This window comes from Netta rufina (genome assembly GCF_964035555.1).
Source record: "Netta rufina genome assembly, chromosome: 4".
NCBI lineage: Eukaryota > Metazoa > Chordata > Aves > Anseriformes > Anatidae > Netta > Netta rufina.
The window spans coordinates 59,585,369-59,600,784 of NC_140127.1; the positions used below are offsets into that span (position 1 = coordinate 59,585,369).

At 37.9% G+C, this 15,416-nt stretch overlaps 1 protein-coding gene across 4 annotated transcripts in view; it reads left to right on the forward strand.

The window, feature by feature from the left end:
• Window positions 1-15,416, forward strand: part of KCNIP4 (potassium voltage-gated channel interacting protein 4) — a gene marked incomplete at both ends in the record, with an annotated part of 439,123 nt that overhangs the window by 210,879 nt on the left and 212,828 nt on the right. The window lies entirely within an intron of this gene.

Below are 15,416 nucleotides of genomic sequence, written 5' to 3' on the forward strand. Positions count from 1 at the left end.
CTAAAATATTGCTCTAGTTTCAGATAATTATTATATTAAATTTTTACCTTGACACTTTTACTACTTTTGTAACAATATGAAGTAGTGAATTGGGAATAGGACAGATTTCAAAGCTTCATGCACAGAACAAGTTTCACCAATGTAAGTCATCAGAATGAGGAATGACTCTCTGTAAATTGTGCAGTTTTTCAAAATGTCTTCTGAATTTATTCTGGATCACTGAAAATTGTCCCCATGTGAGAGGAAAAAAAAGAAAGAAAAAAAGAGAGAAAGCCACAGTCTGCTAACCTTCCCTGCTTCTAGCATTTTTTGATTACAGGAGTATCTCAGAAGCTTTCACAGTTACTTAAGTATCATGTAATATGCCATGTTTGTTTCTTTTACTAAACTCATTTATTAACATCTTATTGAGAAGATGGATCAGCTTTATTCTGACCTCACTAACTTAATACTGTTACAGCTGGCATGTTAATATTCAGTTTAGGAGCATACCATCATACTCCTCGGCTCCATAGGCTTTGGTACCTTCAATTCATAGGTTACCTGTTATAGGGACTATAACATGCTTGTAAAAAGCATTGTGGATACCCCATCAAATAGATTTTGTTCTTTTCCCTGCATTTATCAGAATAAGGCATTCCATTATTTTTAGAGAGACTAGTAATTTCTAGTAGTTTGGTTAAATCTGCTAGTAAGCATGTAAACTACATTTCAGGTTTTCTTTTCTGGCTTTTTATTCTGTGCTTGCTAGATTATTAGTTAACTAATGTGCTATTTAAGGATAATTAAGCAAGGATACAATGTAAATGGATATGTGAAAAAAACGTGATGGATGTGATGGAAGCACGTGCTGATCCCTGTAGTCTAAACTAGCATATTATATCCATATGTATGGTGTTTTTTGTTTGTTTGTTTGTTTGTTTTTATTTGTTTTTAATAGGAAGAAACTCCCTGTGTTGAAATGACAAAACTATCCAAAACATTATGGTGAAAAGGCACTGCACGGTGTTTCTTAGGGTATCATTGGCAATATACTGAAGATGGTATATGCAGCTTTAATTGAGTGCAGACAGTAGAATAGAATGCTAACATTGAATGGGTAAAGCATCACATGCAGTTCATCCTAATATGTTATTTACAGAGGGAGGATTGCATATATGGTTCTGTATTTTGATAAATACAAAGAGGATGCTTTGTTCTGAAGTACCAATGTCTGATGCATCTATTGCTTGGCACTTTGATGGTGAGACACTGGATAGAAAGAGATGGTTAATGTGTACATGGATAAAGAATTGGTCTGAGATCAGTATAATTTGGCACACAACTCAGTTTTCAAAATGTTGCTCAGCTGCAACAGGAACAGATTTGAACTCACAATTTTAAAACAATTCCTCGCCATTTTACAGGGCACTGTGGGTTTCCCTGGGCAGTTATGAAGCTATAGAAATTTGGCCACTGACTTTTTAACAGTGAGCTGTTCTAATTAAGAAAGTTAAATAATCCAGAACAGTGATTTTTGACCCAAGACCTGAACGTGGGAGTGACTAGACCATGTCTTTCACAAGAGGTAATGGAATTAAAGCATTAAATAAACTGTTCCAACAATTGAATTGTTCAACTGTTCAAAGCATTAGCCTCATTTGTATATGAAATGGGCCAGCTTTCATTTCTACATGTAAAATCTAAACTGTTATTATAGCTGTATAAAGTAGAAAAGTTTAAAAAAAATAAAATAAAGAAAAAAAGTCTAAGTTATGCAAAGCATCATCAAAGATGCAAAGAGAAGAATCTGGTTGCAGAAAGATTTATAGCTAATCTGAATAATTTAACAGAAAAATTATGATTCTGAATTATGAGATAATACTCAAAGGTAGTCTCTATTGCAATAACAGTTTAGAATAGAATCTGGAAAAACTTTGCAGGCAAACTTTCACCTTTTAATTTCATATTCATATTTCAAGTGATTAGTGCATAGGACAAATGATTAAAATAAGAATTTTGTCCAAAAGTGGAAGCTACAGGCTGACTCCTGCTGTTAGTGATCAAGTAAGCAGGACATTCTACAAAGACACAAAAGAGCCAGAAAACTAGAAGAAAAATGATACAGAAATGAAAAGTGCTGCAACCAATTAAATGAAAATATTACTTCAGAATTAAAGTTACAGAAAAGTCAGCAAGAATAGAAATAGCCAAGCCCACAGGCCATGCCAGGCAGAGAGCAAAACCACAGCCATCAAAAAGTCACTGCTTTATGGTTTGTAGGGTTTCTAGAAGTACAGTTATGGGAAATTTCCTGAGCCTGCTTCTGTTTCTAGGATGTGGAAGATAAGCAGTAGGACTGCACTGTGGAAGGTGCTGAGTCTGGATGGATGTGTACCACAGCTCAGTTCCTCAGGATTCTTTCACTGAAGAAGCAGTAGATCCAGTGTGGATCACTGGAAGAAGCAGTGTGGAGAAGGTGCATATTGGGAAGGAGAAGCTACTAGCAAACTCATGTTTCTGTCTTCCTATGGGATATCTTCCTCATATGCAAAGACCGACAGGAAGGTATAGAATTGCTCCAGCCATCAGTTAGTTCTTCTGTATTGCATTTCTGTGGGAAAGCTGGTGACCATCTCCACTCCCATGGGCTCCCTCTGCCACAGCCTGCCATTATCTTCAAATACAGAGTTTCCTCTTCTGATGCAAAACCCTGCAACTCCTTCAGAGGGATATTCCTCAGGGAAAAAGTAAATAAATAAATAAATAATGGCTGAAGTTATGAATGAAGAATTTTACATTTGAAGCATATTGATAATGCTGAAGAATAATGTAAGATGTGAATTGCTGTTACCACCAGCCACTCCCGTGTTGTGTACATAGGTATGTATTTAATTTCACAGTTCTCTTGTACTCTGACTAGGCTATATTCATGGCTGAGTCTAAATTACGTTCTAAAATTAATTTTGAGAATAGCATGTCTCAGGATGCCATTTGAACCCTCTGTTCCTAGCTTGGGGAAAAAAAAAGTCTTTCAAAATCTCTTTTCTTTCCTCAATACTGCTCTTTATTTAGCTCTGTTCAATTTTAGACTTTATTGTTTTCATGTGAGCTCTGAAAATACTGATCTGAAGGTCTTTAAATGACTTCTTTTTAACTTATCTAGCCCGATTTCAGTGTTAGTAATTCAAACAGGCACAGTCCACTTGCTTCAAATATATTTTGATGTCCTCCCATGTGCAGGAAGCATTCAATCTTTTTCATTTGTTCTTCTCTGCAGAATATTTCAACCACCTGACAGTGTAAATTCTTTCTCTGTCTTGTAAACTGATAGGCAGCCAGGTGAAAGGGTTTTACTAGGCCACCATGCACAGCATGCATCTTTTGATGCCTATCCTTACAGTGCTCAACTTTCCTACTTGAGTAGGATCTTTTTATATTTTCAATGAATGACAAAATATGGGCTCTGTTACTCACTGGTATCTGTAATGATAGCTGTGCTATTAATGGTAGCAAAAAGTTTCATGGAAAAATGCTTGATCTCTCTTTGTTTCACGCTAGTTCATACTTTAAATGTGGCAGAGCAGTGCTATTCAGAGCCCCATAGTGACCATACCATAAATATCCATGTCTGCTCTCTGCTTTTATATCTGTCTCCCTTTCAGTTACTGGATATTTTGTTGTCGCTATTGGTAGTTTTTTGTTTGTTTGTTGGTTGGTTTGTTGTTGTTTGGTTTGTTTGTTTGTTGTTTTTTAATTCCTGATGAACAGACAACTTCTCACAATCTTCTCACACCTTATCTCTTCTCTCATATGTACGTTGCACAAAATAGATCTATGGTTGCCTATTGGTCTAGCTTATCCACAATGAAATAAAGAATTTGCATGGATGGTGTCATTTTCATGATGGAAGAGAATATGGGGATTGAACATCAATCAAAAAAACTCATCAGATATTCAGAGAAAGCAATAGAAATCACAAAATAAAATAATAAAAAATAATACCTAACACCAGCAAAGCTTTTCAGGCATCACATTGTTTTTTGTTTATTTTGACAAGTGAGGAGCATTAAATGTCATATTTCTTATTGTTTCACATTTCTGAGTTCCCTGGAACATTCTGAGCTCTCTTCATCATCCTATATTGCCAGTGAATATAAAAACAAAGCAAATATTATCTGGCCTCTCTTCAAACTTCCTATAAGATATTAAAATGAAACAGCAACGCTCTTTTGACACTTTTAAAAGACTAATATGTAAATGAGTCTCAGTGTCCTTTGTGTTCTGTGGGTATACACTGGATCTCTCTTTGCTCCTGAAATTTCCACACCCTTTTGGAAGTTTACCAGCTCACACAGAAACATGTTTGTATTCCAGAAACAAATGGAGAAGATATAAATCAAGACACGGTCTTTCCAGTGCAGGAAATCTGAATTTAAATAAAAGCAGCCTTCAAAAAGCATAAAGTGATGAGGACTAAAGAACCATGTGGAACTAATAATGTGTTAGAAAATGGAGTCATATTTCTGGTGTGTAAATGATTTTTATGAAGAAAAATATATCCACTGATAACAAAGAATGTAAGAAGGAGGTGGTAATGTAGACCATTATATTGCACAGAGATGGGAGGGAGAGAGAAAATTTAGATAACAAGAAGAATTTTCTGCCTGTTAGTTTAAGAGTAGCTCTGCTGAATTTAGCACTATTGAAAGTCTCTAAGTCTCAGTGCTTTGTGCACAGAAGTCTCCTTTGCATTGAAGTAGTAAACGTTAGTATTTTGTCTCTCTGTACTGTTGCAAACACATTCTTCAAACCTATGCTATAAAGACCACGTATGCAATTTGACGAAGTAGGACTAGTTGTTCACATAGAATGGACAATTATCCTTGTCATCTGGTTTAAAACAACCTTGCTTCTTAGTGATGATTGGGTATCAATGAGATAAACCTTATTATTGAATATATTGTTGATGTAAGTTATGTGTAAGTTGTTTTTTTTTTCACTGTGAGAAAATTGGCACAATACTTGATTCTTTAGAAAACGTAACCCACCCTTCAGTGAATTTCTCTAATAAGATGACTTAGCATCACCCACCTACCAACACAAAACTCCTGAGAGCTTTGGGCTCTTCCATGGTAGAGGTGTGTAGGAACAAAAATAAATAAAAAAAGAAAGAAAAAAAAAAAAGAGAGAGACTGTCAAAATGTTCAGAAAGTCTTTGGGGATTCTTCATCTAAGTAGATTATTAATTGGGCGGACTTGAAAACAATGTCAGCTTTCGTACTTACTTAATGACATTATGTATGTTGGTTAGCTTTATATAACCAGCCTAGAAAAAAAAGAAAAAAGAAAACAAACAAACAACAACAACAACAACAAAAAAAAAACAACATTCAACTTGTCTCTGTTTTGTTCTGTCATTTGTCTTAATAATAACTTCTGGAAAAAGTAGAAGCTCACATTTGGACTAGAAGTACACTCTAGCAGCACAATAGTGCTTAAGTCAGACTGTAAGGATCAGCAGACATTGGCTTTCTGATTTCCCTGGCTTTTTGGTTCTGTTTTGTTTTATGCTTTTTATTTTTTATTTTATTTTATTTTAAGCATAACTTTGAAAAATGGTGCCTTGTTGCAGTCTCTCAAGCTGTTTTCTATAGGCATGCAAGCTAGGCTTCCCTGTGACTTTTTACTGTTGATTGGCATAAAAGTCCCTTGTCGTCTACAGTGAGCTACTAATGAACCAACAAGGGATTAGGAGGAAAAGCCTGGCAAACATCCACATGCTCCATCAGCTGAACTGAAGGAACCCTTCTGTCAGTCTTTTATTTTGAGACTGCAGATAAGTTTCCTAAACATATTTATGGTAAAGTTCACTTAACACAGCTAAAGCCCACAGGAAGCTTGACAGTTTTCCAATAATACACAGCAAAAGATATAGCAAAAAGGAGTGTTATCCTAATTATTAATGATACCTCTAATTATTAATGATGTATCTTCTACCTTTGTTATTTACATAAAAATGTTACCGTATTGTGTGATTCAATTCTCACCTTCTATCCGTAACTATACATTTAAAAATTTAGGTATCTACATGCTACATCCCACAAAACTGAATATCTGCCTGGTTTGCCAGAAAGAAAGCATGGAAAGTGATCAAACAGACTTACATAATACTTGTTTTTCATTGTAATCTCTTAATCTAGTTTCTTGATGGGATTACAATTGTGGACAAAGGTTTGAATAGCTGTGTTTGGCATAGTTGTGATTTTAGAAAGCCCTAACATAGTTTTATTAAGATTTGTTAGCAAAACCAAGATATCTAGTTAGTTTATTGTGCATGGTTTTGCAAACGTAGAGCTTAGGGATATGGTTTAGTGGAGGGCTGTTAGCGTTAGGTTGGAGGTTGGACTCGATGACCTTGAGGTCTCTTCCAACCTGGAAATAGAAATTCTGTGATTCTGTGAAATTCTGAAACGCAACAACTGAACATGCTGTATGAATGCTTTCCTATTACACAGTGATGCTCTTTATCTTGCAGCGCTACATAGTTCCAGAGAAAATATGGGTTGGTAATAGTTTCTAAGTTTGTGCGATTTCTCTGTTGATCATTGTGAAGGTCCTTTCCAGAATCATTGCACCTCTCAGAGGAACAAATGAAAACAAAAGTCCAGAGTTATGTGTAGAATGCTGTTCTGGAAGACAGAAAATAGTCATCTACAGCTCAGCTGGATCCAGATATGTTGAGGAAATGTTTTTGTGCATTTTGTGCAGTTTTCATTCAAGTCTGTTATTCCTAAATCTGCTGTTCCTAAAATGTCTTTGTCCTATGACAAAAGTAACTTTAATTTTTGAAACAAAAAACAACAACAACAAACAGAGAAAAGATCATATTTAAGAGTAATGAGACAATTCTAATTAGAAACAAAGAGGAATGTTGAAATTTCATCATACAAGTTTGGAAGATAGCTCTAAAATGTTCCACCTCCCATACTTCCTATATGCAACTATCAAAGATAAGTATTAGCTTGTTTATTTTTGGGGAGAGGGGGAAAATCAATAGTTACATTAGCAAAAAGCCCATGAGAGAAGACCTACGACTTTGAAAATTGCCAAGCTATTTGTCATTCTTTTGGGTTTTGAAACTACTTTTAGTTTACTAGAGCTTTATTTAACAAACATTTCCAGTTGTAAAAATATGTTCTGGACAGCTTTTACAAACTCTTTATTCTGTTTAAAAGGTATTTTTCTTCCATTAGCGTTGTTGTCATCAAGCTGTCATGACCATGTAAAAAGAGTGTATGCTAAAACTGCAGAGGTAATTGAGTTCTTGAGGAATTGAGTAACAGTGTTCTGACAATCATGAAAGCTACTGCCCACATCCTTGCACTTCTGTGTGTTTTCTCACTTGCCAGAGATCTTTTGATAAATGTTTCAAAATTATCTCACTCAACGATAGGCCTCTTCAATTTTATTTTTCTGCAGTGTTTACTAAACTTGCTCACCGTTGATCTGTTGATGTCTCAATAAGTTAATCCTGTTTTGAAGCACTGGTAGTCTTTCTAACATAGCAGTCTTTTGCAAGAGGTATGGCGTTCTAGGTCTGCTTAGACTGCTCTACCTTACACCCAGTACTGTCACAAATGCCCTGATACAAGGTGATTGACATGTTCAGAGAATTTGAACTTGGGAAAATTTAGGGAATCCCTCTAGCAAAATTTCAACAGAACTGTGGCCATTTAAAATACTTGCTAGCTAGTATTTTTAATTATTATTTATTTATTGTGAATTCATGTAAGTTTGTCTCAATTCTTAGATTTCCATGTTTTGTAACTTTTCAAGGTAACCCTGGCTACCCTTTTGAACCTATGTGCTCAAAATCGGAGCAGGTTTTCTGGAAGTCGAAGATATTCTCTTTTTAATGTCAGCTCTCAAAGTATTACACTGAATCACGTAAAATGCAGCTGATAAGTTTAGACTGTGTCTAGACTAGTTAATTAAACACTTCCAGGAAACATTCTTGCACATTGAGACACTGTCATCAACTCTATTAAAGTATTAGAAGAGTGCCTGTAATACTCTTGGCCTGTGCTAGCTAGCACTCTGCTAAATAACCCCTATACATGGTTTAGTAGCTATCATAGACCAGAAACTAATCCTAGCATTTTTATTTCAACTTTATTTTCTATAGCCATACTGTTTTAGAGGAAAAGAGATGTGTATAGTATGGATGCAGGCTGTTTTATGGTAGTCAATAAAAGTAGCAGAGAATTATATACTTAATTTAATAATTTAGACAGCTTTATTTTCTAGAGGTAGGTATTTTCAAAAAGACACAAGGGGGTCAGAAGCAGATATTCTACTGAGGTCTTTGGAGCTTTTATCATCTCTGCTTATGTTCACTTAGCCTTGTTCTGCAAAAGCAAATGTCTTTCAGACACATGTAACAAACAGTAAGTATGCAGATAGTTCCTTGCAGATGTTTCTCCTACATATGAGTTTCACAGAAAGTGGCTTACTAAAATGATTCTCCTAGTATGAGACAAAAAATTTACTGTGATAACTGACTTGGGAGCACAGTTAAGAATAGCAATGGATCAGTTTTTGTATTCCACATACAGGTTAAAATACCGTGTTTTTTTTTTTAACAAATCTCTGACCATATTCCTATACCATCTAGATGCTGTTGGACTTGTGTAAGCAAAGTACTATGGTGTTTTGTAAAGTTAACAAAAATTGCTCCAAGACATCTAATATTTAAGAATAAAATAAGAGCTCAGGTAGAGTGACAGGGATGGGAAAGCAAACAATTATGAATAGAAATTTTTATGGTGGAAACAACACTGTAACTTCTGAGGTTTTGTCAGGACATTGTGGACTTCCTATTACCCCAGTTTAAGGAGAAACTTGAGGGAGAACAGATGCATTAATATTTCAGAATGTATTAAAGGGCTGTATTAGAGCCAGCAACATTTCTTATGAATAAAGTTTAATTTATGAATGAGTAAGGCTATCATTATTGATTGAGGGAGTTGACAGCTCAATATTCTTTGAAAGTCAGAAGTGTCCAAGTATGGCAGTAATATGTTAAGACTGGCCTTGAAGGTGATAGCAAATATATTTGTGTATGTTGAAATGGATCCATTAGGGAAATGTAAAGGGCTGAGAAAGTTGGAGTGACAACCCAGAACGATGATATTAGCAGCAGTATCCTCAGTGGATAAAAAGAAAAGAAAGATAGCACTTGCTAAGGACAGCAAAGAGAAAATCATGATAGTTGAGAAGCAAAAACAGGAAAGTCTAAATTAAGAATTTAATTCTTTGACAGGAAAAACACTGAATCTTAGAGCAGTTGCACTGGTGGTATTACGTATACCCCTGATTCAAGAACACAAAGGGAGAAATAAATAAGAGATACCCAGGTTGAAGGGCTACAGGACTGACATGGCTAGAAAAATTTCAGCGAAATTACTTGTCTTACAAACATTAGCTCAGACACACAGAATCCTTTCTAATAAGTAAGTAGCACAAACAAATCATGAGGAGAGTTGAGCTTCATCTTTGGAATTGCAACAGCCAAGAATTTTTCAGCTTCAGTTTCTACAGAGCATTTGAAAATGTAGTTGTCTGACATTTTTGACATTGAACTTTTTTGATGATTTTTGCTTTTTAATGTGGTTTAAGAATTTCCAGTAAAGATGGAGTTATCTGAATGGCATTTTTCAACATGCTGAGAAAATGTCTATCTTCAAATAACATATAATTCATGGCCACCGTTAGTACAGTATCTGCATCAACTTCCAGAAAAATATACTAACAGATTCAGGGAGCCACATTTCCACAGTATGGATGGGGATAAACTTGAAATATAATTCAATTTTAAGGATGAGAGAATATCCAAAGACTGTTCAAATGACTACTTAGAATAACTGGCAAAATGACTGTATGCTGCTTCTGACTTTTTATAGCAGACTAGAACTCTCAAGAGCAGTGTTATGATATGAGAGCTTCAGGTATACTTTTCAACTGGGACTTCAAATCAGTTGGCTGGTGAGGATGTTTTACATCAAGAAGTCTTCAAAAAGCCTGTTTACCAATATTGTAGTATATAATATTTTCTATTTTAGTCACTTCTGTAAAAGCACAAGATGTAATGTATTGCTATTTAAATACAATGCTGAGTGTGAAGAGCCAGAACTTCAGCTTCATGACTACACCTTGCCCCTGTCCAAGACTGAAGATTCTTTGGGTGAGTTACACGTGCATGCTAGCCCATAAAATTATTGTTGCCTTCTGATATAGAGCTGGAATGCATGTTTAGGGCATCACCATGCATATCAGTAATCTGACTTTTTGGATGGGACTAGGAAATTGTCTTCTGACATCATGTAAGCATCATCATGTCCAAACTGTGGTAACTCCTTGAGTAGTGACAAGTGAAAAAAAGTTGGGCACAGTTTGGGATGTGAACATAGGTAAAAGTTGTAAAGAGGTAGAAATAATGTACTGTGATGTCATATTGTTGTAATTTTTATTTTTTTTTCCCCCAGTACTTAATCTGGGAAAGATCCTATGGAAGTCAAGCCATACTGACTTACTGCCTAGAGGAAAGTTGCAAGGTGTGGTCCATTATAAGACTTAATATAATGGCTGATAACATCATTGCATTTTGTATCTTTTGATTCATTAAATATTTACTGAGAAAGAGAATTACATTCAAAGGACTAAAGCTAAAAGAATAGTTTGTATCCCTTTGCTGCGTACGCTCAGAGATTTGATGAACTAGAAGATTTGCTGTGTGTATATATATATATATATAAATTCTTAGAATTCTAAAAATCCTGATTGGAGTCATGACAAAATCCTGAGAGAGGCTTAATGGCAGCCTGGTGAATGTGAGTGCATAAGAAGTGTAAGGAAGAATATAAGCATTCCTGGGATTCCATCTGTAGACCCACTTATCACTTCTCAGTCCAAATTGACTGGGTCTTTTTTTTAACATTAACATTTTGTGATATACAACATTAAGCAGTAGCAATATGATTCATAGTACCCAGGATCATAGTCATAATAATGTAAACTTATTCACTGTATTGTGGTTTAGACCTCCATCACAATATGAGAAGTGAACATTTAGATATGTCTTTAGCTTGAAATATGACCAGTGATGTCAATTTAATATATTTACTCGCGTGATAAAAAGTAAGAATGTACTAAATGCTTTTTTGAATAGGTTACAGAATCTATAACACTTTCTAGGCTGAAACTTTTTATCTGTAGTTACAAAATAAGAAAAAGACAGCTACATGCAGTTCTTTATAAAACATCTATATGTAATAATAGTTTATACATTAATGTCTTTTCCTCACATTCCTATTTCCTCCATTCCTAACTATCTTATAGACCTTTTTGAAGTTTAATTCCACAATATATTAAGTCTTGGGTGGTTAGATGAGAGAGGAAATAGGGTTTCAATATTTGCAGATGTGTTAGCTACATTCTTCCTCCTGTATTCTGACAAAACTGCATGGGTAAATGAGGATGACTTTTTTTTTTTCTCCCTTAAATGTAAGGAAAAGAAGAAATCAACAGTCTCTTCATTATTTTTGGAAAGCTATTTGGAGAGAGAAATAATTATTCCATGCAGTTTGTAACATTAGTTGTCAACAGAGTCAACTCCATTTCTAAGCAGGTAGAAAAGTAGAGACTTCTGGGGGTATTTTGCCTTCCTACAAGAGAAATATATTTTTTGTAAAGTTTTGCTAACAAGCAATGACCTAATGAGGAAAAGAATCTTTAACTGTGATGAATACAAGAACAAAATATAGAGGAGATTGTCATGGCTGATTCACAGAAAGAGAATCACAGAACTGTTGAGCTTGGAAGGAACCTCTAGAAGACATCTGATCTAATCCCCCTGCTCAAGCAGGGCCACCCACAGCAGGATGACCAGGACCATGTTCAGGTGGCTTTTGAAGATCTCTGAGGAGGGAGACTCCACAGCCTCTCTGGGCAGCCTGTGCCGTGCTCAGTCACCCACACAGTATGTGTGGCAAGGAAGCATCAGAAGTGCTTCTTGATGTGCTCAGTTGGAATCTCTTGTGTTCTAGATTGTCCCAATTTCTCGTCCTGTCACTGGACATTGCTGCAAAGAGCCTGGCTCCATTGTCTTTTGTATATAAATACCCTTCAGGTATTTATAGACATGGATGAGATCCCCACTGTGTCTCCTCCAGGATATGCTGAACAGACCCAGTTCTCACAGTGTTTCCTCACAGCAGAGATGCTCCAGTCCCTTCATCATCTTTGTGGCCTTTTGTTGGACTTTCTCCAGTGCATCCATGTCTTTCTTGTACTCAGGAGCCCAGACCTGGATCCAGCACTCCAGGTGTGGCTTCAGCAGCGATGAGTAGAGGTGAAGGATCTCCTCCCTTGAGTTAGTGGCAATACTTTGCTTAATGCAGCTGAGGACACCATCGACCTTCTTTTGGCAAGGGCACACAGCTGGCTCTTGTTTAGTTTAGTGTCCACCAAGACCCAACTCTTGCCAAGCTGCATTCCAGCTGGATGGTCCTCAGCATGTCCTGGTGCCTGGGGTTGTTCCTCCCCAAATGTAGAACTTTGCACTTCTCTTCTTGTTGAACTTCATGACGTTCCTGTCAGACTACTTTTTCAGCCTGTTGAGGTCCCTCCAGGGCACAACCCTCTGGAGCATCATCCATGTCTCCAATTTTTGCGCCATCTGCAAACTTGTTCCCATCATCCAGATCATTAATGAAGATGCTAAAAAGAACTGGACTCAATACTGATCCCTGAGGTATGCTGCTTCACTAGCCTCCAAATTGACTTTGTCACTGCTTATCACCTCTCTTCGGGAGTGACCACTCAGCCAATTTTACTGAGTTTGGTTACAGCTTTCTTGCCAAGTCCTAGCCTGGAGATTATTATTCTTACAGCATTTTGGCATCCATCTGTAAAACTGGAGCAATAGTGCTTCCTTCTTTTCTTCTGTACATTCTATGCTATGTCTTGGAAAAATACTCAGCATTAGACATAGGTGCAGTGGACCTACACCTCTGGAAAAAAACTCTTTACTTTGCCCTACTCATAGTTGGTAAGGCAGACCGCAGACAGCAGATCCCCCACTGTGTACTACTTATTTACTCACTGTCAGCAATGGGAATCCAGGTTTGGGGAGCAATCACAGCTGCCTTCTTTGCAGAACCTCGACCACAACCTCTGCTTGCCATTTTTCTGTTCTTGACTCTGGCTTGAGCTCGGCCACTGTCAGCCTCAGGAGCAGTCCTAAACCCATTCTCTCCTATGGAGGTAGATGCTGCTGCTAGGATAGACAGAGAAGAGCTTCCTAATTCCTCTATCTCCTAGAATTTTTCTCCAGATCTCCAGACTTCTTTGTGCTTTTACCTTCTATGTCCCAAGGCGGTTGTCTCACCACCTGCAGAAAGCTGCAGCTACATCCTTCCATTCCCTTCTCACACAGCACTTCACTGGATGAGGCTGGTGTGGCTTCCTTGACTGTAACAGCAACCGCTGTTGTCACAGAAGTAGTTAATATTGGGTCTTTTTAAAAAGCATTTACTTTTCTGTTCATGTCAACATTTGCAGCAGACAAGTATTAAGGAAAGCTATTAATGCAATGGAATATGTCAGTTCAGGTGGCAATGTTACATGTACTGAGACACAGCTTGTATCAATCATTTGGTTAACATGCACACAGGTTGCAGAGGTTATGTTGCTGATAATGGTAAATTATACCATTTTAGTCCCACGTTACAGAAAGCTGGACCCATTGTCCTTGAAGTTATTGATAAGTTAGCTTAGAGGGGAGGGTATTTGACCTTGTTTGAAACAGATTAAATAAGAGACAGAAGAATAGAAGAAGAAAGTTTGAAGTAAATAAAGGCATGGTTACCTAAGGAAAAATGGCCTACAGAAATGAAATGAAAACAAACTTTGAGATTTGCAGTATGTCCTGAGCACAGGCAGAGAAAGCCCATGTTTAAGATGGAGCATTAAACTTTAGGTTTTCTGACAGAAGAAGCTTAAGTAGTTTCAGAGATTTCAACCCTGAGCAAACAAAGCATAGAATAGTGACATGCAAAGCACTAAGCTGTATGGATTTGCCTATTCACAGTAGAAAAAAAATTTTTTTTTTCTTCTTTTCTATTTATTTTATCAGTCCTCATATTCCCACTTCTTTCAATTGTTTTCAGTAATGGTAACACCCATCATAATGTGAGTATACCTGGGGGATTTAGAAGTTGCTGCCAGTTCTTACATGACACAAAGACTGTTTTTTTTTGAATCTTATCCAAAGAAATAAATGGATGGTAATGGATTTCAACCATGTGGATGACAATACTCTACCAGAGAAGATTAAATTTCTTGCAATTGTTCCCGTGCCCATTTTTGCTGTAATAAAGGCGCTGTTTTTCTGCTGTAAATTCCTTCTTAGATGCTAAATTATTAAGGGATTTAAATAGTAATGCCTTAACTGTGAATAGCATTTTGTGCAGTGTGTGACAGAACTGCAAACCTCTGCAGGTAGGCCAGCAGCCCATACTGGTGGAAGACACCATTTCAGACCTATGGTTAGTACTTGTGTTATTTTGCTGCTAATGTTTCACTGGGAGAATACTTTGGTCAACACATCCTACTGAAGTGAGAGACCATCAAAAACAATGAGGTTGCTTTTCCTTTTCCTTCTCAACCCATTCTTTTAAAATTTTCTTTTCCAAATCAGCCTAAACACTAAATAAACCTCAGTGAGCGTGAGACAGTAGAATCGAAGAAGTTTGTGACAGTTGAAGATGAGAGATGATTCTTGACGCGCAAAACTCGGTGTTACTAGCTCTACAAAACAGTTTTGTAGGCTGTTTTTTGTAACCCGGGGTAATTAGGCAAGGAGCTGCCCGGACGCACCGGCCAAATCCCCGCGCGCTGCCCAGGCCGGCGGAGGGCCGATCCCTCCCGGCGCCGCGGTTCCCCCCCTCGGCTCCGTGCTTCGCCCTCAGGCCCTTCACGTCCCTCGGTGCCCGGGCGCCGGGCCCGCTCCCCGCGTTTCCATGGCAGCGCGCTGCCCGCAACGACGCCGCCGCCTCCAGCTTTCGCCGGCCGCAGGCGTTTCGGCGTCGTTTTTCCCGCGGACGTCTCCCGAGTGACCCGACCCGGGGTGGGGTGGGAGGACCCCTCAGCCCCCAGCTCCACGGCGGGCCGCCCGACAGAGGGAGTGCGCTCGGGGACCGGCTGCGGTGCCCGGCAGGCCGGAGTGGAGCCGCCCGCCGCTGCTGGCCCCAGCTCGAGTGGATGGGATGCCGCCCCCCCCGCTTCCTCCCTTCCCGCTCTCCCCCTTCCCTCGTAGGAGCCTTCTGCGCGTAGTTTAATGGCTTTGCAAAGAAAGCCGGGCAGGAGAGCACTTT